This window comes from Terrapene carolina, unplaced genomic scaffold (genome assembly GCF_002925995.2).
Source record: "Terrapene carolina triunguis isolate 2854851 unplaced genomic scaffold, T_m_triunguis-2.0 Scaffold58, whole genome shotgun sequence".
NCBI lineage: Eukaryota > Metazoa > Chordata > Testudines > Emydidae > Terrapene > Terrapene triunguis.
In genome coordinates this window covers 59130842-59154745 of record NW_020664409.1, presented here as the reverse complement: position 1 = coordinate 59154745, position 23904 = coordinate 59130842, and positions in this window count along the sequence as shown.

The following is a 23904-nucleotide window of genomic DNA, read 5'->3' as shown; positions in this document are numbered from 1 at the left end:
TTTGAGGAAATCTCTCTGATGCTCCCTTATATTTTGGATATTGGATTAGAAAGTGAGTCTCCATTTCAGTCTCCCCTCTCTCACCTTGGTTGTATAACAGTTCCTCTAGAGGTTTGCCCTGTACTTCCTGTTTTCCACTTGCCACCTCTGATTCTGTGAGGGGTAAGAGTCTGCCTTGGTTTTGCACATTTCACTGCTGTGCTGTACTGTAATTTGCTACTATGAAGGTTTACTGAAGGGATCTGTAGAAGTCTAGCATGTTGCTATTTTTGATCTGTTGTTCCTCATGCTTATGTGTTTTGCACTAGTGTCTTGAACATACTCAGTTTAGGGTGAGATGGTTAGTGATTTTGAAGCCTGCAAGTGTTATATAGAACTGGATTATGTTTTCAGCTGCTTTTAATGTTTGGTTCTTTGCTCTTTTTCCGTAGAGGGAATACCTCACGCGCACACAACACGCATGCTGTAAGGGTGTGTCTACATAGGGAAACTGAGCTGCATAGCTATAGCATATAATTTCACCACTATAGTTATGCCAAAGTAACTCCCCTGTATGGATGCTATTCCAGAATAACAGTGACTTTGTTCCACTCAAGGCAGAGTAGTAATTACAATAAAGTTAACTTTGATTCTGAGAGTAATTATTCTGGAATAGCATCCAATGGAGGGAATTAAGCAGCATAGCTGTCATGGTATAGTTATTCCATGATAGTTATCCTGGTCAATTTTCCCAGGTAGACAAGACCTTTCCTTCACTTGTTTCCTTTGCTTAGTCAGGACTTTTGCAGGCATATACACCTTCCTCTGCTCTGCCACAAATGGGGGCTGGAAGTCAAAGAATTCCTCCTTTCCCATTGGGGAACCTTCATCTGCTGAGCAGAGGAAAAAAAGCAAGATGTCTCCCACCAACCTGGGGTCCACCATCATCCAAACCCAGGGGTGAGGGAAGGTACCACATGAGGCTTTCATCAACTGGGGAGGAATAGAGGAGACATCCAATCTTTCTGTTGCAGAATACCTTCTCTCCCATTCCACCTATGACTCTTCAGAGCCACCTCTCATCCAAAGAGTGCTTATTAGGTCTTTCCCCCTCACCTCCATAATCCCTGGATGGTGCCCAACTAGCCCACTTCTCCTGTGCTCTTTGGGGAATTGTTGCAGGACAAGTACACACTGTCCCCCTCTTAGGCAGGCCAAAGGTATTGCAGCCCCACAGCTAAGTCCACTTGACCACCCTTATCCTCAGGGCAGCCTGATCTAGTGGCCAGAGTCAATATAGATGCCCTCTCCCTCAGGGCTGTGTGGCCTATGCAGTGGTCTGGGCAACTCCGGGGTCTCTGGGTTCCTCAGCCTGTGTAGCTCCTGGTGGCTCCAACCTCTCTTGGGTGTCTTCAGTTAGCCAGGTATCTGCTTGAGTCTCAGGGCTTCTGCAGCTCCCCGGCTGGAGTTGGCAATATGCATCCTCCCTCCTCAGCAGTCAGCACTGACTGAGCTGGGCTACTCCCTTTTTTATACTGGTGCTCCAGTTGGAGCATGCCCAGCAGAGGTGAGGGGCGTGGCTTCCTCAGCCCACAGTGCAGCATTAACCCCTCCTTGTGCAGTGCGGGGCAAGTACACCCTGTCACAGTGATGCTTTCCAAACCCTTGGTGGGGGGTGGGGGAAAGTGATAGGAGGGATGGCAAGCAGGTGTTTCCAGAGATATGGACCACTTTATTCCCCAATTCACCCTCCATGGAAGTAGAGCCAAGACTCCCTGTGGGCCCTGCTGCTGCATAGTAATGACTGAACCCACGAAGCAGCAGCAGGGAACATTCAAAATCAGGGTCCAGCTACCATAGGGCAATATCACCTTCTGCACTGGTGAGGATAAGTGGGCCATACCTTTGCCTCCTCCCTAAGAAATAAGATGGAGGAGAAGGCATGCAGCCATCCCTGAAAAGTGCAGGAAGACAAGAGAGAACAGGAAATTGCCCCTTGAAGTCTTTGTGGATGTGGAGGGGGCCAAGAGCCTGTCCTCTTCCCTCCAAAACTACAAAAGGTGGCCAGCTATTTTGGGGGGGAAGGGGGAGATCAGCTCCCTAGGTGTCTTCCACCTCCATCCAGTTCCTCCACCTAGGAAGACAGGAATGGAAATAGCTTAGCTAGCTCTTCTCCCCTGCTTGCAATTGGAGTCATCTGTTTTCATTCTCCTTCCCACATCTGAGATACATTCAGTATAGATGCTGTAGAACAGTTTTCCTCCATGCCCTCATACACAGAAACTGCCTCTGGCAGTAGCACCTCAGCTCAGGGCAAGCAGTCAGTTGCTCCATATACACCTTTTGCCTACCCCAGGTCTGGATTAGGTACCAGCTGGTGCAGAGTTTTTTCTCCCTAGGAGGACTTTCCACTCCCATCATGGTCTTCTGTTTCTTTTTTATTGGCTTCCCCCACTGAGGTGGCACAGCTGTCACTTCCTCCTCCCAGGAGCTGAATGAGTCACAGCTGCCAGCTCTTCCCGCCAAGTGAGGCAGCTCAAGTATTCTTTGAGTGCGAGTCTCTCCAGGGAAGGGACTGGATGACATAGAGCTGGGGCCCTGCCACGAGTTCTTAAAAACTGTTTGGTACAGGTGCCATAGCTTGGTGCACAATTGCACCCAGGCCCAATGGCTGTTGCCGCCTCTTCCTCCCTAGCTCTGTAAGTGGAGGCTTACAAGACTAGGCATCATGAAAAACAATAATAGATCAGAGAAAGAGCCCATTTAGAAAGGACAAATCATGGGCAAGATGCCTTTGTTAAATGAACCACAACCTTGGCTTTTTTGGCTGTAAAAATGAAATTGATTCCTTGCTCCTTTCTTCTCCTCCAAGGGACTGAATATTTTGCTCTGGACAGAGCTGAATGAATAAGTAGAAATTGCTGCCAGGGCAGAGATCCTGTGCATACATTAGAGAGCACCAATATAAACCCCCTTTGAACTGAGCGGACGCATATCAATAAAATATCAAAAGAATCTCAGTTGCACAAGCTGACTTATTTCAGATTTGGACATTGTCTTGTGTATGAAATTCTAGCAGCTTGTTTTTCTCAGGCAGGCAGAATGCTGCCTGGAGCTCCCAGATGCACAGGATTCTGTAAGGCTGGAATATAGTGTGCTCCTCTCTGCATCCCCGTTGCACTATTTAATTATTTATACAAAGTGGCATAGCTTCAACAGGAGAGTTTAAGGGAGCCCAGCATCAAGATATCCAGAACCCAGTGGTTTGAGCACTCACCTGAGAGGTGGGAAAGCCCTGTTCAAATCCCTTCATCTCATCAGGCAGAGGGGGTATTGAAGTGGAGGCTCTTATGTCCTGGGTGAGTTCCCTAACCACTGGGCTAAAGGTTATAAGGGAAGCCTCTCCCTGCTGTTTTGTGTGGAGTTGGATGTGCACCAGTGCTGTTCTTGCAAGAAACAACTTAGGTGCCTGATACCAAGAGAGTGTTCCTGGATGTGGATCCCATCCCAAACAGAGACAGGCACCTCCGTCCATCCCCAGTTTAGGGCATGTTCTACACTACAAATGTTTGCCAGTTCAAGTTACACCAGCATAAAGCCACCGCAATTACTCTATTACTTGTGCACGTGCATACTTGGCTTCTTGCAACGGTGTTGCATGTACTCACCAGGAGTTCATGTTTTGGTGCACTGTGCAGTGCATCATGGGTAGGAATCACAGGGTGCAACTCACCACCATTCAGCACATTGTCTTTTGGGAAGCTTTGACAATGGCTGATGGGGCAGAAACAAGTTGTGCAAGGTTGACTGGAACTACAGGGTCAAGTTCCCATCATCCAACTTTCTCCACCCCAGAATGTCAGCTCTAGCCCATATTTTTTGCACCTATTTTGAAAATCCCATGAAGCTGTGTGGGGCTTGTCACTGTCTGCTATCTCTGACAGAAGCATGGAGCTTGCCCAGCTGTGCACTACTGTCATGAGCATTGCAAGCACCGGACACATAATCCCAGGTATTTGCAGAGCTGCAAGAAGAGCCACTGGGAACATGACCATTTCCTAGAGGGCAGATTGCTGTGGAACATAACTAGAGTCAATTCAAGATAGTTGGTGGAGTTTCCAGTGAGCTGCAAATGGTGGGGCTCCACTTCTGGGCCTGAGAAACTAGCACTGACTGGTGGGATCGCATCGTAATGCAGGTTTGGGATGATAAGCAGTGGCTGCAGAGGGATGATAAGCAGTGGCTGCAGAACTTTCAGATGCACAAGGCCACATCCTCGATCTGTGTACCGAGCTAAGTCCCACTGCACATAGATGCCAGAATGAGAGCTGCACTGACAGTGGAGAAGTAAGTGGTGATAGCACTGTGGAAACTTGCAATACTGAATTGCTACCAGTAAGTGGAAAATCATTTTGGACTTGGAAAATCCACTGTGGGGGCCATTGTCATGCAAGTGTGCAGGGCCATCCAACATCTCTTGCTATTCTTGCCAATGTGCATGACATAGTGGATGGATCTGCAGCAATGGTGTTCCCAAACTGCAGTGGAGCAATAGATGACATGAACATCCATATTTTGGCACCAGACCACCTTGCCACAGAGTATACCGACAGAAAGAACTACTTTTCTATGGTTATTCAAGCATTGATGGATCCCCAGGAATGCCACATCAACATCAGTGATGGCTAATCAAAGGAGGTGCATGACACTTGCATCTTTAAGAACACAGAACTGTTCAGAAAGCTACAAGCAGGGATTTCCTTTCTTACCTGGCAGATTACCATTGGTGGTGTTGAAATACTGGGAGATTCTGGGAGACCCACATAGTTCTTACTCCCTTGGCTCATGAAACCGTACACTGGTCACCTCAACAGCACCAAGGAAAGATTTATCTACCAGCTCAGTAGGCATAGAATGATAGTTGAATGTGCTTTTGGTAGACTGAGGGGTGCTTGCATTGTTTACTCACTAGATTGGATCTCAGTGAGAAAAACATCCCAGTGGTTATAGCTACCTCTGTGTCCTACATAATATCTGTGAAGCAAAGGGGAAGAAGTTGTCGCTGGGGTGGAGGGCAGAGGTGGAGCAGCTGTCTGCTGATTTTGAACAGCCAGACACAAGGGCTATCAGTAGAGCTCAGTGTGGAGCTATACAGCTTAGGGGGGCTTCGAAGGAGCACTTTAAGAGCAAGCTACAGTAATGTGTTGTGTTGTACTGTGCTCTACTTGGCCCTGCAGTTGGGGGCCTGTTTGGAATTGTGTGGTACTTGGTGCACATCTACGAATATAACACTGACAATGCACATAGGATGACCAGACAGCAAATGTGAAAAAATCGGGACGGGGATGGGGGGTAATAGGAGCCTATATAAGAAAAAGACCCAAAAATCGGGACTGTCCCTATAAAATCAGGACATCTGGTCACCCTAAATGCACATATTAATTCTGTGGTGCTTACTGTACATTTTATTATTATTACAGTGTGTTTGTCTCTGATCCTATGAGTTGTGTCACAGTGTACGATAACAAGTAAGTGCGGGCTTTCACTAGCCAAATAGTAGTTTTACTGTGTAATCATAGAAATGTAGGACTGGAAGGGACCTTGATAGGTCATTTAGTCCAGTCCCTTGCACTGAGACAGGACTAAGTATTATCTAAGCCATCCATGACAGGAGTTTGTCTAACCTGTTCTTAAGAACCTCCAATGATGGAGATTCCACAACCTCCTTAGCTAATTTGTTCCAGGGCTTACCTACCCTGACAGTTAGGAAGTTTTTGCTAATGTCTAACCCAAATTTCCTTTACTGCAGTTTAAACCCATTACTTCTTGTCCTGTCCTCAGTGATTAAGGAGAACAAGTTATCAGCCTCCTCTTTATAATGACCCTTTATGTCAGGGGTGGGGAACCTTTTTTCTATCAGAGGTCATTGATCCACAGAAAAAATCAGTCAGGGGCCACACACAGCTCCGCGCGTGGGGTGGGGCAGAGGCTCGGGGCTCCCCCCCCCCCACAGCGGGATGAGCCAGTGCTCATGGCTACAGCCCTGGGGGGGGGGCATGGAGGCTCAGGGCCTCCCCATGCCTCTGGGGTGGGGCCAGAAATGAGGGGTTCAGGGTGTGGGATGGGGCTCTAGGCTGGGACGGGAGGTTGGGGTGTGAGAGGGGGTGAGGGCTCTGGCTCGGGGTGTGAGCTCTGGGGTGGGGCTGGGGATGAGGGATTTGGGGTGCAGGAGGGGAGTCTGGGCTGGGGCCAAGGGGGATGGACTGTGGGAGTGGGCTCAGGGCTGGGGCAGGGGAATGGGGTACATGAGGGGGTGTGGCTCTGGCTGGGGGTATGAGCTCTGGGGTGGGGTCAGGACACGGGGTTGGGGTGTGGGAGGAGGTTTGGGGTGCGGGCTCAGGGTGGGAGTTTGGGTGTGGAAGAGGGCTCAGGGCTGGGGCAGGAGGTTGGGGTGTGGGTGGGGGTGCGGGGTCTGGGACGGAGTTAGGGTATGGAAGGGAGTCTGAGGTCACATGTCCACATCACATGCCCTTACATATTTTGCTGAATCACAGGACTGGCCATTGGCTCCTTGCTGTCTGAGACATCCTCAGGAAGAGCTATCTGGAGAGGTGCATCTTCTTAATGGCCCATCAAGGGTAACTTTCCATATACAGGGGCCTTGGGCTTTGTTTGTGACAATATATTTCCACGCACATGGCAGAGGATATAAAAGACACCCGTGACATCTCCATTTTGCCTCATTCCTGCTCCAATTCTCTGGACTATGGATTTAAAACTAAAAGGAGTGTTTTGAACTATGGACTGAGGACCTTCCAATCTTTTGGAAGTTACCAGAGAAACTTTTGCAAGCCAACAGTCTATTCCATCACTGCTACAAACCTGATCTAAGGATTTTGCAATCATTTGTATGTATATGATCTTTTTACCATTTATAACTATTATTTTCTTTTATTAATAAACCTTTAGACTAAGGATTGGCTGACAGTGTAATACATACATACACTGAGATATATAGTGACATGGGCTCCTCTTTCTCAGGCTCAAGTGTTCTGCAAGTATGAAGGGGGAACCCCTCCAAGCCACACCAGCAGCAACTGCAAATAAAACACACAGAGGCATGTTATCAGTATAGTCACAACAGAAAGCAAACGTTAAGATTCAGAATTCCTTCCCTTTGGCTCCCCTGAAGTTTTAAGCAAAACATGCTTATGGACACTTCTGCTTTGGAGTGCTTATACAAGGTGCCACTCACAGCACCAGTCACAATGAGTTTGACCCACCGGGGTGAGGGAAATGAGAAGGGTCTTGCTCAGTTGCATGAAACTATGAATATAAAGCAATGGCACTGAGTATTGGCACCATTTTCCACTGGCAGCGATAATTTTAGCAGATATTTCATTTCTGAGGGTAACAAAGGCACAGAGAGCACAACTGGTGCTGGTCTCCTGAAGCTGCCCCAGCTTGTATTCTGTTAGCCTGTTTATTGCAATGGTGCCTGCCAAAGTTATTGCTGACTGGTGTGGAGGAAGAAATAAGGCTGCCATCCCTGGAAACCTTTGGGAGAGGATTGCAGAATACCTCCAGGAAAGTTTCATTGAGAACTCTCAGGAGTATTCAAGGGACATCCCTGTGTACATATCCAAACTGCTTCTCATGGCCCACCCGCCTAACTCTTCTAGGAAAAAGCAGATAACAACTCTCCCTCGTTTTGTTCTACTCCTACAGTTTTGTTCAATGTGTAAGTCTCTTTGGGGATTTGGGCCTTAGTTCTTTATCTATCGAAAGGTTGTACAGTGTTACTTTTAGCCCCTTAAACTTTTGAGCATGAGGTGATCCTTTAGATGGGCCCCATGTTTTCATGTGTTTGTAAGGCCACAGACCTGGAAGTAACATACTTTATGGCAGAACATACCTTAATCCATATTCTTTTGACCTAGAGTCCCAAATAGAGTACACTCCAGGCACTCTTCCTTCACTACCTCTTCACAGAAGTTGCAGTTTATCTCTGTCCAGGGTCCTAAATGACATTCTAAAAGCAGTCCAATTAAAGTTATAGTCTGTGATCCTTGTGATCCTGATAGTGTTAGCCTATAGATCAGGTATACCCCACACATGGGCTCAATACAGGGGTAACTGGGTGAAATAATGGCCTGTGATGCACAGTAGGTAAGACTAGATGATCTAATGTTTTTTTTGGCCTTAAACTCTACAAATCTATGAAATTATGAAGAAAGATGTTTCATTAAATATCATCTCTGATGAGGTTATCCCCATCTATTATGAAATGTCCATTCTGTTTTAAAGTCATTCGCTGTTATAATCAGTTGCCCTGAGTAAAAGTTCTTATTTGTTCTCCTGTTACCTTTATTCAAATGTTCCTTTGAGGGTACAGACACTCAGATTGGGTGTTTCACCTACATTTACAGCATCCCCTCCCTGTCTCTTGGCCTTCAGAGGATTGCTGTGGAAGACATCATATTTCGACAGCTAATAAACCTTCTTTCTAACATTTCCTGTTCGTGACTGAAGATGTTAGTTTAACAGACAGCTCATTGTCTGCTTTGCCTCTTAGTTAAAAGAAATGGGACTCATAATTCTTAGACTACTCTCTTAAAGTTAATTCTGCTGTGTGTCAAATATGAATTACTGACAGATTACAACTAATGTGTCACAATAATTTAAGCATAAGCAGAGGACTTTTCTGTGCAATTTGAGGTTGAAAGAAAAAAACGACGTAAACTAAGAAAAAGAACTTGAAAGAGGAATGTTCAGCAGCCAATCCGAATCACCAGCTGAATGTGCATAGAGGCTATGAAGCATCCAGGGTTCAGAACTGAGGTAAGCAGCAGGATTTTGAAATAGGAAAACTCTAGAGACAACTAGAGAAAGGGCCAGGTTGTGATCAGTCATTTGGAGACAAGAGGCTGCTTTACCCCTCACTGCACAAGGGCTGACCACAAATGCAGTCCCTCTAAGCAGGGACTACTCACCTCCTCCACCCTGAAGATTGGGTGTTTCACCTACATTTACAGCATCCCCTGAAGGAAGGTAGGAGGGGTGAGGAGATGACACATGGCCCCACACTGACCTCCTACAGGCACCCTGGGGAACTACAGGAGAGATTTCTTCTACAGTTCTCTTCATTTCTCCACCCAAGGGCAGAGCAGCTCCACCCCAGAAACCCCTACACTGGGCTTTGCACAGTCTAGCTTTGAGACTTTAAAGGAAACTAAGGAGACTCTTAAGAGTTGGAACAACTGTGCCTGGTTATGTGTGTATCTCTTCTGAGACTGAGATTGCTATAGAAGAGTATGAGTAAATCAGAGGGATCACACACTTTATAGCTTGTGTCGGCTGAGCTCATTTCATGCACTGGGGTTCCTTGCATTCCCTCCCTCCCCAAGTACAAGCTCCCTGGGCCACCCTCCTGCCAGTGACTCCCTGAAGCTCCCTCCAGTCGCCCCTTGCCGGGGGTTCGGTGTACTCCCATTTCACCTACCTCTTCATTCTCCCACCCCATACCGTGTGCACTCTGATTCCAACTTCCCCCCATGCCCTTCATCCCACCCAAAGCCAGGGGCTCTATGTGACCTCTCTTCCTTCATAACAGGCTCTGCCAATCTCCCCCTACCACCAGGAGCTCTGTGTGCCCCATCCCATTCCTCTCCCCCTCTATTCCTAGGTCCCCTATTCTTCCCCCATGCCTGGGGATCTGCGTGCATCCCCATTTCCCCTTCCCCCTCATTCCTGCCATTCCTCCCTTCCCTCTACACTAGGGTCACCCAATTTCCCCCTGCCAAGGAGTCTGTGTGCTCCATTCCCCCTCCTCCCATTTCTACTTCCCCCTTATGCCAGAGACTCTCTGTGGCCCCCTTTCCCCATTCCTGGGTACTCCACTCTTCTCCCCACCCTGTGGCAGGGGCTCTGTGTGTACCCCATTTCCTCATTTCTCTCCAAACTCATCATTACCCCCCATACCAAAGTTACCCAGTCTCCCCACCACCGTAGCAGAGCCCCCCATGCTCTCCCCATGGCTGAGGCTCTATGTGACCCCTTCTCCCTATATTCCTCCTCCCCCTTATGGTAGAGGCTCTGTTTGCTCCCCTAAAGAGCTGGCAGAGGCTTCTTGTGTTCCCCATTTTCCCCCTTTCAGTTTTCTGATTTCCCCCCAAAATCAATAAGGTTATGGCACTGATGCCTGATATTTCCTGAACTTTTTGAATTCTTTGGATGCAGTGTTCAAAAGTTATTACATTACACACAGACAGAGAAATTCTGTCAAGCTGAATGTAAAACCTCAAATAAGGGGAGCTTATGACATCTGCACAATATCCTGATATGTTCCAAAGTAAAAAAATTAGACTGGATATCTAACTTTATATAATTATTTTCACTTTCAACTCTTTCCCAGTTACTAAAATTAAAATGAAAAAATTAAAGTTTAAATGTAAAATCAAAATTATAAATTGAAATTAAAATGAACAAATTAAAACTTCAAGTGTAGAATTCCTGTGAATATCTGCTTTTATTAATAAAATACACATGTACTACCAGAAAGTCCTGAACCCAGGAGAAATAAGTTGCAATAACTTCCAATTGCTTCAAGTATGAATAGTATATTCCACGTAACCAAATTCTGCTCCTAATGTGTATTATAAAAAATTGCAAGTTAAAATAAATGCAAAAATGACTTTTAATTATTTTATTTCTAAAGACATACACAAAAAAATCCTTCTTCCATTGTGCTGTACACTATCCTTATTGAGTAACACAGTAATCTGACTGATCTTGTTCCTGTCCTTCATCCCCACACTATCCTACTGTCTTTTTAGTGTCTTAGATCCTGTCCTGAAATGAGATACATTCAAGCAGCCCCCTTGACCCATGAGGAGCTCTAATGAAGCCAACGGGGTCTAGGGTCTATCTGCACAATTTTATTACAGGACCACAATCTTAATTTGTAAACTCTTTGAAGATAGGATCCCATTTTCTATAATGGGAGGTACCTAGCACGCTTATAAACGCCTTATGAAATAATAATTATTAAAAATAATCAAAACAATATTGCATTTTGCAGTAATTTCATAAGATAGATGAACAATTCCAAATACCTGAGTAAGTGCCACTGGTCTGTTGTTGCTTCTGCAGTCCTGAAGTTAGTGGCTCTGTAGAGCTTAATTAATACCAGTGGATGCTGTTAAAGTCAAGGAGATCTTACTTTGTTTAAATTACGTATTCATTCCACAGGCTTTCCTGCAGTATATCAAATCTCAGTTGGCATGTTACATGCCACAATCGCTTTTAAAGAATTTCTTGTGAGATTTTTATACTTACTGTAGCTGCACTGAACATTAAAATACAGTAAGATAAGTGACATTATGTTTAAGAACCCTTTTATTAGAGTGGCAAATCTATGGGTTAACATTCTAATCCATCACCTAGGTTCTCTGTCTCCCGTTATCTTACCTTAAAAATACTTATACAATGGTATTTTAAAAGCTAATATCAGCCATTAAATTCAACGCAGTTATCGTTTTATCATACAAGACCATATTGTTCCATCAGCTTGGAAACAGAAATTACCATGAGCTTAAATGGAGAATCCTGCTTGGATGCTGGTGGAAGTGACCCAGAGTTCTGTTCTTACTGTAAGGTAAAACAGCTGCTTTTAGAGCTGTGTAAACACACGTATTCACTGGACCCAATTCCTTAATGAGCCTTGTATATTAACTTGTGCCACTGAAAAGTGAGTTCAAAGTGGGTATAAAATGCTTTTGTATCATAATAGTAGTGTTTTGTACTCATTTTGCACTAGTGTAGATGACTGTATAAGGTGCAGGGCAACAGAAAATCAGGCCCTGATTAAATTTAGTCCTTTCTTTTGTTTATTTTTGTTCTTTCTTTCTTTTTGCTTACTATGCACTTGTTTATTATGTACTACCTATGAACAGACTTGGATTATTATTATTGTATTCATTATTTGAAACTGAGAAATGGCTTAGTCAACAATATTTCAGTTTATGGATTATTTGCCAGACCAACGGTGTTTACTAGTGTTCATTATTCAAAATTTGGTATTTGTATTGTGAGATTGGTCACCTAACTCACACATGGTGTTGTTGCTGCTTGCTGATTGGGTGATTCTCAAATTCTCAAGAAGGCAACATGGAGATTTCCATTGCAAATACTTGGGCAGATACATATTTGCTTGAGCATTCATGAGACTGTGGGTGAAAACCTGTCCCTATTGAAGTTAATGGCAAAACTTTCCATTTTTCCATAGCACCATTTTTGTAATATAAATTACTTGTGCAGCATGCCAACTAGGGGATTGGTCTGTGCACAGAATTTTAGTAAGTTGCTGTATAGTGACAGGCACAAGCCATGATGGCATATAGCCCTGTTTCTCTGCCTTCCATGCCATTCCCCTTCCTCGGGCTATGAATATTTGTAATAAACACTGATAAATTCCTCACTGGAGGGAGGGAGAGACCGTTAGAAAGATGGGAGTGATTAAATCAAGGGAGGTGCTATTAAAAAGTATTTTTTGTCTAGTGGGGCATTTTTCAGGAAACATTTTTGCCAGAGAGAGAACTAGTAGGAGATTTATTTAAAGAAGGATTCTCCCAAAACCTTTTATTTTTCAGGAGTTTATCTTGAGAGATATCCCTAGTACAGAGGCTTTGTTGAGTTTCTAAGATGTATTCTATTTTTGTATGATTTGTGACCCTTTTTTGCACAAAATAAACAGTTCTGTGACACCTAATGGCTACCTACTTTATCGCACACCACACCCACAAAGTAACCACTTATTGTGTCACTTTTCTTGTTAAAAGTCCAAATGTTACCAACAACTGATGTCTCATGCTCCATGCTATGCCATACAAGTGCATTTATGATAAATGGTGTATAATTTACAAAAACATTTTCTTCTGTAGTATCTTTTTACATAAAATCACCCCAGTAAAAATATATTTATTGTTGCTGAAGATTGTGTGTATTCCTGGGTTTCCATTGGTCAGAGGTCCCACCGTTTCGACCTGGGATCAAATTCTGTTCTCTTTTACACCAATGTAAATCCTGAATAGCTCCAGTGATTTCAGATTAGTTATTTGGAATTTGCATAGCATAACTGAGAGCAGAATTTGCCCCTTGGTTTTTGGCTTTCAAGTTTGCAGCCTTTCACTTTCAGTCTTGTAAAACTAAATCAGATTTGGTTAAAAAAAAGAAATACTCAGATTTCTGCAGCCTGAAAGCCTAAAACCTGGATAGTCCATGGATTTCTGTATTCTGTGTATTCTGCCACTCGGCCCTATTTTTATTCAATTTATCCTTAACTACAGATGTGCTTAATACCACTGATGATTTTTTTTAAATGAAAGGCAGAATATACCGGTTCAGCTCTTAGGCCACAGGCTGCTCTTGGTTCACATGTATAACTCCATTGCCATTCCTGAGAGAAAAAGAGCAAGAGACAGATTGTCCTGGGCCCAATGTGAAGGTGGGGAGGAGCATAAGGAGACCTTCCTCATACTTTGTGTTCCTAGGCAGGTTCTAAATTCTATCACAGTCCCTCTGTTGTCTTGCTAGTGTAGTGCTTCCTGGAATAGGGAAGAGGTTGACCCATGATAGTCTCTCTAGACCTATCGCTCAGCAGCGCTGAGAGCCATTGAGGGGAAAACATGCTGCACCCTTCCAAAGAAGGCTGTACTAGGGGAGCTCCTCATGCACACTAGGTGGTGGTTCCAGAATTCTGCACCACATATCATACCATTCACCCGAATGACCAGAATGTGCCAGAAAATCTTAAATAGAGAATGTTTATAAAACTTGCTTCACCATAACACGGGTCTCGCGAATCACATTTAGACCATGCTAAACAGATGATCTTTTCATAAAAAGGATTATAATAGGTTTCATAATACAAATTGCATTGGCCTAATATCAGAAAGAAATACTCTTATAAAAGAGATCTGTATCGCAAGGATGGAGCGTATTAACTGGAACAAATGAATATATTAATTAAATGAATTTAAGTTCATCATCATGACTAATAGTACAATAAACAGCCAAGAATATTCCAATTACTATATATTAGTGCAAGAAGATTTCTGAATATGTTGTAGTTTTATGCTAATGGACATCTGCCAGGACATCTAATTTAATAATAATGTCTTAAATGTAGATATTTCCCCAGATTCTTTAAACATTATCACTGTATATGTAAAGGCTTTTGTTTAGCAAGAAATCCCCTATGTTATTACTACAATAATAATAATATACTTACTTGCAGTATTCTTTATTCTGTAAGCATTGGCCCAATCTTGACCATGGGCACCAATCAACAAAAAGCAGTTGTCTATCTAATTACAGAATATTAGATCAAGTACTGTGCAGAAGCAGGCCTTTCTACTAGATCGTAAGTATTTTATACACTAGTTTCTTTGGCTATTTTATTACATTGCCAGTCTAATAGATTACAACAGTGCATTTGTACTAAATGCAGTTAAACCAATGCAAATATTTTTAGGTTGGGGCCACAATCCTGTGCTCTGACTGCTTTGCCCTACACTGCCTGCACGAAGCAGCCCTGAAGCTGGTGTAGCCAGTCACAGTCCAGTGTGATCCTGCAGCTGTGTAGAGCCATCAAGAAGGCTCCTATACCACTGCCCCTGTGATGTGTGTAGGAGGCCTAGTTGGAGGAAAGAGGGTGTGCATGTCCTGGTGATTCACAGTTGCCTTAGCAGATCCTTGGGATCTTTAGCAGCCAGCATATGTTTGAGGAGAGGTCAGGCTCCTGAAATTTATTTTGGGGGACTAGCTTGGTGTACAGTTGCAGGAGTGCATCTCTCACAATTTTATTGCAACTCTAGAGACATCGGGGTGTGGGGTTTTTTTTTTATACCAGCCTCATGTAAACATGAAAGGTGTGAACTCATGAATTTTCCTTTATTCAGAATCGCTACTATCTCCTATTACTGTCCATGGGGCTGACATTGGCAAAATGGCCACCATTTCACCATAGTCCATCTGCATGGGAAAGTGAGGCTAACCTTCATAAAGCTCCTAAACCTCCTAGTGTTTTCAGTTAGACTGAAGACATGCCCACAGGCAAAATAGTGCCACTCACTCTGTGGTTCAGGGGGTTCAAAAGGACACAGGGACTGTGAGGAGCAGCAGAGACACTGGGAAAGGTGGATGGGGAGAATGATGGGGAGCAGGAAGCAGATTTAGGGATTGCAGGGTAATGCATTACAGGGGGATGTGGAAGGCAGAAGGAAAGGGTAAGAAGGGGAGTGGAGGGGAAGGTTCAGACCGGGGGAGGCAGGGCAGGGGAGGAGAGGAAAGTGGAGAGGGGCGGTCTGGAGTAGGAACAGGCAGGGCTGGTGAGGGGAGGGAATTGGAGTGGGGGCAGTGCAGGGGAAGGCAGGCCAGGATGGGGAGGGGAGTGTGCCTGCCATTACAGAGCAGCAGGAGGCAGAAGAGGACAGTGTGTGTATGGGGGTGCTGCCACATCTCAGGCAGAGAATCAGAATCATGGAAATGTAGGGCTGGAAGGGACTTCAAGAGGTCATTTGGGCCAGCCCCCTGCACTGATTCAGGATCAAGCAAACCTAGGCCATGTGTGGCAGGTGTTTGTCCAACCTTTCTTAAAAACCTCCTATGTTCGAGATCCCACAACCTCCCTTGGAAGCCTATTCCACAATTTAACTATCCCTAGAGTTGGAAATTTTTTCCTAATATCTAACCTAAATCTCCTTTGCTGCAGATTAGGCCCATGACTTCTTGTCCTACCTTCGGGGGACATGGAGAACGACTGATCACACTCCTCTTTATAACAGCCCTTAACATAATTGAAGACTGTTATCAGCTCACCACTCAGTCTTAGAACTAAGCATGCCCAGCGTTTTAAACCTTTCCTCATAGATCAGGTTCAGGGCTGGTGCAAGGAAGTTTCGCGCCTTAGGTGAAACTTCCACCTTGCGCCCCCTTCCCCAGCCCTGTGGCAGCTCCCCGCCCCCCCTCCACCCTGAGGTGTCCCCCCCGCGGCAGCTCCCTGCCGCCCTGAGGCGTCCCCCCCATGGCAGCTCCCCCCACGGGAGCCGTGTGGCAGCTCCCCACCCCAGCTCACCTCTGCTCCGCCTCCTCCCCAAGCACGCTGCCCCTGCTCTAATTCTCCTCCCCTCCCAGGCTTGCAGCGCCAAACAGCTGATTGGCGCCGCAAGCCTGGGAGGCGGGAGAAGTGGAGCAGCGACGGCGAGCTCGGGGAGGGGGCATAGCAGAGGTGAGCTGGGGTGGGGAGCCCTGCAGCAGCTCCCCCTCCCCCCCGCCCTGAGGCACACCCGTGGCAGATCCCCACCCCCGCGGCCCGGGGAGCCGTGCAGCAGCTCCCCACCCCAGCTCACCTCTGCTCCGCCTCCTCCCCGAGAATGCCGCCCCCGCTCTAATTCTCCTCCCCTCCCAGGCTTGCGGCGCCAAACAGCTGATTGGCGCTGCAAGCCTGGGAGGCAGGAGAAGTGGAGCAGCGACCGCGCGCTCAGGGAGGGGACGTAGGAACGCTGTAAAAAAAATTGGGGGCACCGCTTTTTGGCGCCCCCAAATCTTGGTGCCCTAGGCAACCGCCTAGTTTGCCTAAATGGTAGCACTGGCCCTGATCAGGTTTTGTAAACCTTGTATCAGTTCTGTTACTTTCTATTCCATTAGCTAAGTCATTAATGAAAATATTAAATACTACTGGACCCAGGACTGACCCCTTTGGGACCCCACTTGATAAGTCCTCCCAGTTTGACAGCGAACCATTGATACTTTTGGAGTATGATCTTTCAACCAGCTGTGCACCCACCTTATAATAATTTCATCTAGACCCCATTTCCCTAGTTTGTTTATGAGAATGCCATGTGGGACTGTGTCAGAAGTCTTACTAAAATGAAGCTATAGCATGTCTACTACTTTCGTCCTATCCACTCGGCCAGTAACTCTGACAAAGAAGTAAATTAGGTTGGTTTGGAAAGATTTGTTTTTGACAAATCTGTTGGCTATTCCTTATAACACTGTTATTTTCTAGATGCTCACAAATTAATTATTTTTTTATTTGTTCCAGTATTTTTCCATGTATAAAAGTTAGGCTGACAGATCTATAATTCCCTGGGTCCCCTTTGTTCCCCCCTTTTTTTAAAGATAGCAACTATGGTTGGCCTCCTCCAGTCCCCTGGGACCTCATGTGTTGTCCAGTTCTTGAAGATAATTGCTAACGATTCCAAGATTGCTTCATCCAATTTCTTAAGTACCCTACAATCAATTTCAACAGATCCTGCCAAGTTGAGTACATCTAACGTCTCCAAATATTCTTTAACCTGTTCTGTCCCTATTTTGTCTTGTGTCCCTTCCTCCTTGTTGTTATTATTAAATGTGTTGTATATCTGGTCACCGTTAATTGATTGAAGCAAAACAGTCATTAAACACATCAGCCTTCTTGATATCATCAGTTATGAGCTCTCCTTTCCCACTAAGTAGAGGACCTACACTGTCCTTCATCTTTCTCTTGCTACTGATGTATTTAAAGAACCTCTTCCTATTGCTTTTTATATCCCTTGCTAGGTATAATTCATTTTGTGCCTTAGCCTTTTGAGTTTGTCCCCACAGGCCTGTGGTACTGTTTTATACTCCTTCTTAGCAGTTAGTGCATGTTTTCCTTTTGTAAGATTCCCTTTTGATTTTCAGGTCATTAAAGAGCTCCTGATGGAACCATCATGGTCTCTTATTATTCTTCCTATCTTTCCTTCATATCAGGAGAGTTTGCAGTTGTGCCTTTAATATTTTCTCCTTGACCAAGTATTTTTTCTCCTGAACTCCTTTATCTCTTAGCTTGTCTTCCCATGGGACCTTACCTACCAGTTTTCTGAGTTTGTTAAAATCTGCCTTTTCTGAGGTCCATTGTCCTTGTTCTGCTGCCCTCATTCTCTTCCTTTTCCTATAATAATGAAATCTATCATTTCATGATCACTTTCACCCCATTGCCTTTCACATTCAATTTACAACCAATTCCTCCCTATTGGTCAGAATTAAGGATCTGTACTGGGACCAGTGCTGCTCAACATATTCATAAATGATCTGGGAAAAGGGGTAAAAAATGAAGTGGCAGAGTTTGCAGATGATACAAAGTTACTCAAGATAGTTAAGTCCAAAGCAGGCTGTGAAAGGGATCTCACTAAACTGGGTGCCTGGGCAACAAAATGGCAGATGAAATTCAACGTTGATATATACAAAGTAATGAACATTGGAAAACATAATCCCAACTAAGCATACAAAATGATGGAGTCTAAACTAGCTGTTACCACTTAAGAAAGAGATATTCAAGTCATTGTGGATAGTTGTCTGAAAACATCTGCTCAATGTGCAGCAGCAGTCAAAAAAGCTAACAGAATATTAAGGACCATTAGGAAAGGGATAGATAATAAGACAGAAAAGATCATAATGCCACTATATAAATTAATGGTACGCCCACACCTTGAATACTATTACATTTATTAAAATTGGAAAAAGTACAGAGAAGGGCTACAAAAATGATTAGGGATATGGAACAGTTTCCATATGAGGAGAGATTAAAAAGAGTGGGACTGTTCAGTTTAGAAAAGAGACGATTAAGAGGGGATATGATAGAGAGCTATACAGTCACGAATGATGTGGAGAAAGTAAATAAGGAAGTGTTATTTACCCTTTTACATAACACAAGAACTCAGGGTCACCCCATGCAATTAATAGGCAGTGGGTTTAAAACAAACATAAGGAAGTACTTCTTTATATGATGCTGAGTCAATCTGTGGAAGTCATTGCCAGGGGATGTTGTGAAGGCCAAAAGTATATTTGGGGTAAAAAAATAATTTGATAAATTCATGGAGAATAGGTCCATCAATTAGCCAAGATGCTCAGAGACATAGCCCCATGCTCTGAGTGTCTCTAAACCTCTGACTGCCAAAAGCTGGGACTGGACAACAGGGGATGGATCACTCAATAAATTGTCCTGTTCTATTCATTGTCTCTGAAGCATTTGGCAATGGCCACTGTCAGAAGACAGGATACTGGGCTAGATGGACCATTGGTCTGAGCCAGCATGGGCATTCTAATCTTATAAATCTAAAGTGGCCTGCCCCTCGTTACTTCCTCCACTTTTTGGAACAAAATGTTGTCCACAGTACATTCTTCTCTGATGCTGCTGTAGTGCATCTTGTTGACAAAGTCATCATGCTCACAGATGCAATGGAGACAAGCCACCTCCTTCTGCAACTCTGCTTCCTGAGGGACACCACTAAAAGACACCTCTCAGACCTGGCTTTTGTCCACGGGGACATGCAGGCTGCATTCCCAGAAAATCAAGACCAGGGCCTGGATGGAAACCTCTAGGGTCAGGATGCCTGGCTGGTGAGGGCCCCTACAGGTGCAAGCAGAGGAAGAGCTAGCAATGATGTTGGTGACACAACATTTTCCTCTCATTGTGGGTTCTTCCTTGTAGTGTATCTCAAAGTTAAGGGAGAATCCTCACTCAAATCCCTCCCCCAGAAACAAAACATCCTCACCAACCTACCTCCCTGCCTTCCTCTGCTTGTGAAATCTTATTCTTCCAGCTGCCTTTGTCTCACCAGACCAAATCTTACCCATAGGGAAAGGGAGTGTCAGGGAAGTGTTACTTCTTGCAAAAGGCTAAACCAATCACATACTGATTTTACTGTGACATGATCACTTATATGAGTGATTGATAAACATTTAAAATTCTTTAATAGGAACAGTTGTAACTCAGCAACCCCAGCAATATCAGTGCTCTGTGTGAGTGTGAATCATGATGCATTAATTAGCACAGTAGTTCTCAAACTATTTACCATCCAGTCCTATTTTTTTAATCAAAGGAAATAAACTAGGAAGGGAGAGAGTCAAGGCAGTAATAGGAAAAGGACAGCAGTTCCCTTATCTTAGAGGTGAGGAGAGGGTAAGAGGAACATCCATTTCAACAGCCAGGGAGAGGCATGCATTTTTGTGTACATTAAAGGTTGACTTTTCAATCTGAAATTGTCTCACATATTGCCAGAAAGGTAGAGGGGAGTCAAAAGATAGCCTGGAGCCCAGCCCAGCTCAAAGGGTCAGAGCTTCCCGGGTAGGGCCCAGCCCTGCAAACACCATTCCGATCTGGCCCGCTGATCTCAGCGCTTAGCCGGGCTGGGCTCCTCTATCACTGGTAGCAGGCAGCCCGCAGCTGTCCAGTGCAATGTGTGTGTGGTACTGTCCAGTGCAATGTGTGTGGGCTAACCAGGGGGGTTCCTGTTCTGTTCGCAGGAGATGCTGAGTCTCATGCTCCGCTGCTGGACAGAGAGTCCCTCCAGTTACCCGAAGGTAGGTGGGACCCCAGGGCTCAGGTGCATTAGGACTCACTTTGCTGAGCTCCTGATTGGAGTCAAAGATAGACTAAAAGACATGATGTGATAGTGTTTTAAATCTGATGATTTTGGGGGCCACTATGATTGTTGGGGGTCTGACTCATAATTTTTGATCTCTTAAGGATGGCAATACAGAATTGTCCCAGGAGCTTAGTCTCACGTTGCAGACACACATACACACTTGTCTGTCAGAGTTGCACTGTGTGCACTCCTCGGCCACAGCTGAGAATTAGAGCCCGTTCATTTATATGTAGTTTGGTAGTTTAAATCTATTTAATTTTATTATTAGAGGAAAGTCTTGTTTTAAGAATGTACATATATTGGACAACAATTTTTCTTATCATTTTCATTATTGATGATCATGTCACATCTCACAAGAAGATCTGAGTTGGGTTTGTATTTGGATGAGATACTTCCAAAGATCATGTAAGTGCAACAAGAACCCTTGGGCCCTACTTAAGGTTGCTCTTAGGCTCTTTTGCACTGCTGGAGTGGCATAAAGGGGCCACAGAGTTTCCCAGCCTCTGGCCCTTAAGCTTGATTTAATTAGCTGAGGAATTTATGACTGTTTTCCAATAATGAAAGAAAAAATGAAACATTGGGGGGAGGAAAATTTGTTGAATGAATCTTTTTAGCACAAAAGCAGAATAGTGTGATTGACTACTGATGTTTTCCAAAACTGCATGTGAATGTTCTGATATAGATGTTAATTTTGTTAGGCAAATAAGTATTCAAGTCTAGTAATGAATCATTTTCACCATCATTCTGCACAACAACATATTGGAATTTAATAGGAAATTAACCTTTCCTTAAAACCAAAATTAGTCACAACAAATAATCCTCCATCTATATATTGCAAGAGCCTGTTCTCCTATAGATGCACAGATTTGCTAAGGAGGGATACAAAAGAATAGCACAAGCACGGAGGGACAAAATCAGAATGACCTAGACACAAAATGAGTTACACCTAGCAAGGGACATGAAAGGGAATAAGAAGAAGTTCTTTATATACATTAGGAATTGGAAAAGGTTCAGAAAAGGGCAACAAAAATCATTAGGGGCATGGAACAGTTTCCGTATGAGGAGTGATTAATAAGACTGAGACTTTTCAGCTTGGAAAAGAGACAACTAAGGGGGATAGAGGTCTATAAAATCATGACTGGTGTGGAGAAAGTAAATAAGGAAGTGTTATTTACTCCTTCTCATAACACAAGAAGTAGGGTTCACCAAATGAAATTAATAGGCAACAGGTTTAAAACAAACAAATGGAAGTATTTTTTCACACAATGCACAGTCAGTCTGTGGAACTCTTTGCCAGAGGATGTTGTGAAGGCCAAGACTATACAGGGTTCAAAAAAGAACTAGATACATTCATGGAGGATAGGTTCATCAATGGCTATTAGCCAGGATGGGCAGGAATGGTGTCCCTAGCCTCTGTTTGCCAGAAGCTGGGAATGGGTGACAGGGGATGGATAACTTGATGATTACCTGTTCTGTTCATTCCCTCTGGGGCACCTGGCACTGGCCACTGTCGGAAGACAGGATACTGGGCTAGATGTACCTTTGGTCTTACCCAGAGTGGCCATTCTTATGTAGGAGCAAGAGAAATATGAAGAAAAGTGTAGGTCCTCTACTTAGCAGGAAATGAAAGCTAATAACTGATGATATCAAGAAGACTGAGATGTTTAATGCCTATTTTGCTTCCGTCTTTACCAAAAAGGTTAATGGTGACTAGCTATTCAACACAATGAATATTAACAACAAGGGGGAAGGAATACAAGCCAAAATAGCGAAAGAGCAGGTTAAAGAATATTTACAGAAGTTAGCTGTATTCAAGTCAGCAGGACCTCATGAACTTTTTTATATAAACTTGGGCATGGGAAATTCACTGTTTGGTCTATTCCATAGGAAGCATGTAAGAAGATCAAAATGCAGAATTTTCACTTTGTGTTATTCACAAAGATATGGCTAACCACATGAGTTATGGGTGCTCAGCACCTCTGAAAATCAGGCCCTCAGTTTCAAAAGAATAAGTGTCACAAGTGGTGTAATTTGTTGGGAAGAGGTTGCAGAAAAGGAGAGAGATCGTCATGGATATTTCCCCTTTTTCCTCTTAAAAAGAGAAAATAGTTTTCAGATGTTCCTTCTCTTTTCCATATATTCGAATTCCTCTTGGTTATAATTCACATTTTGATTTATTTCTATCTAAAGTAAAGGAATAATGAGCAGGTAAACCATTTATTCAAATTCTAGAGAGAGAAAAATATTGAACTGTTATCTCCAGGATAAATTCAGTTCAAACATGTGAATGATTTATTGTTTAGTGAAGCATGGCATGGCATTGGCTGAAACAGATCATTATGTCAAAGCATCAACATTCTCTTGTAATAACATCATAGGAACAAAAAAACCCAGAAGCAATAATAAGGTTGTGACACTTGGTGGTAATAGGAATTAAATCAAAGATAAAGATCATCCTTAACTTACACCTTTGTGCCATTTATGCCCAAAAGGGCAATTTAATTGTTTGTATAATGCCACTGAAATGGGGTTACACCAAGGCTGAATTTGGCCTGATGTTTACTTTAAAATATCTACAGTATCTATCTAATCAATCTTTCTAGTGCCCTTACAGAACACTAATCAGTGATGGATCTAAAAACATTAGTGCAATCAGACCATTTTTATGGTCCAAGTGTATATCAGTATGTGAGGTAGCAAGACATCTGTAACCATTCTACTTCTGTACCATTAAAATAGCAAGAGGTTTTTTTTCTTAATTTGTAAAAAAGAATGAATACATCCATTCTTTTACGACTGAGATCAGGGTCCTAATCCTGCAGTACTTGTTCAAGCAACACTCAGTGTGAAGTTTCATCCTTAGTAAATCTTCTTGACCTAGTTAAGAAGCTGAACATATGGGGCCAGATTCATTCATGCTGGTGCAGGGAAGTGCCATCTGTCCTGCTGTGCCCCCAGGGGTATTCATCTGGTGTCTGGCAGATTGTACTATTGCTGCCTGATTCCCTGAGTAGTTTCTACCAGGAGGAGGCAGTTTTCAAACCCTGCCAAGGATTCCATAACACAAACAGGGTGTCCTGTCCCCATTCTGTCCAATGCCATCCACTTGGTCTCCTGCACACCCTCTGGAGGAGAAGAAATGTCTACCCCACAGTAGATTTCCCACTACTAGGGGCCCTGTGCCAGGATCTTTGCTAGGTTCTAATTTTTTCTGAAGGGAATCTGCCCCAAAGTTCAAAGTAAATTCAAACTTAAACCTGACTCAGCAAAATGCTCCACATGTGGAACTTCTCTAGAAGTCTGATGTGAGGTTTTCTGTATTATTTGGTGAATTTCTAATATAGATTTCTGGCTGACAACAATGACTGTATAATCACAGATTCAACAGAATCACCTCTGGTCAGTCTGACTGACCTTTGATTGCGTCATCATTTTTTCAGACATTTGATTTCAACATCATCATAATAAAACTGTA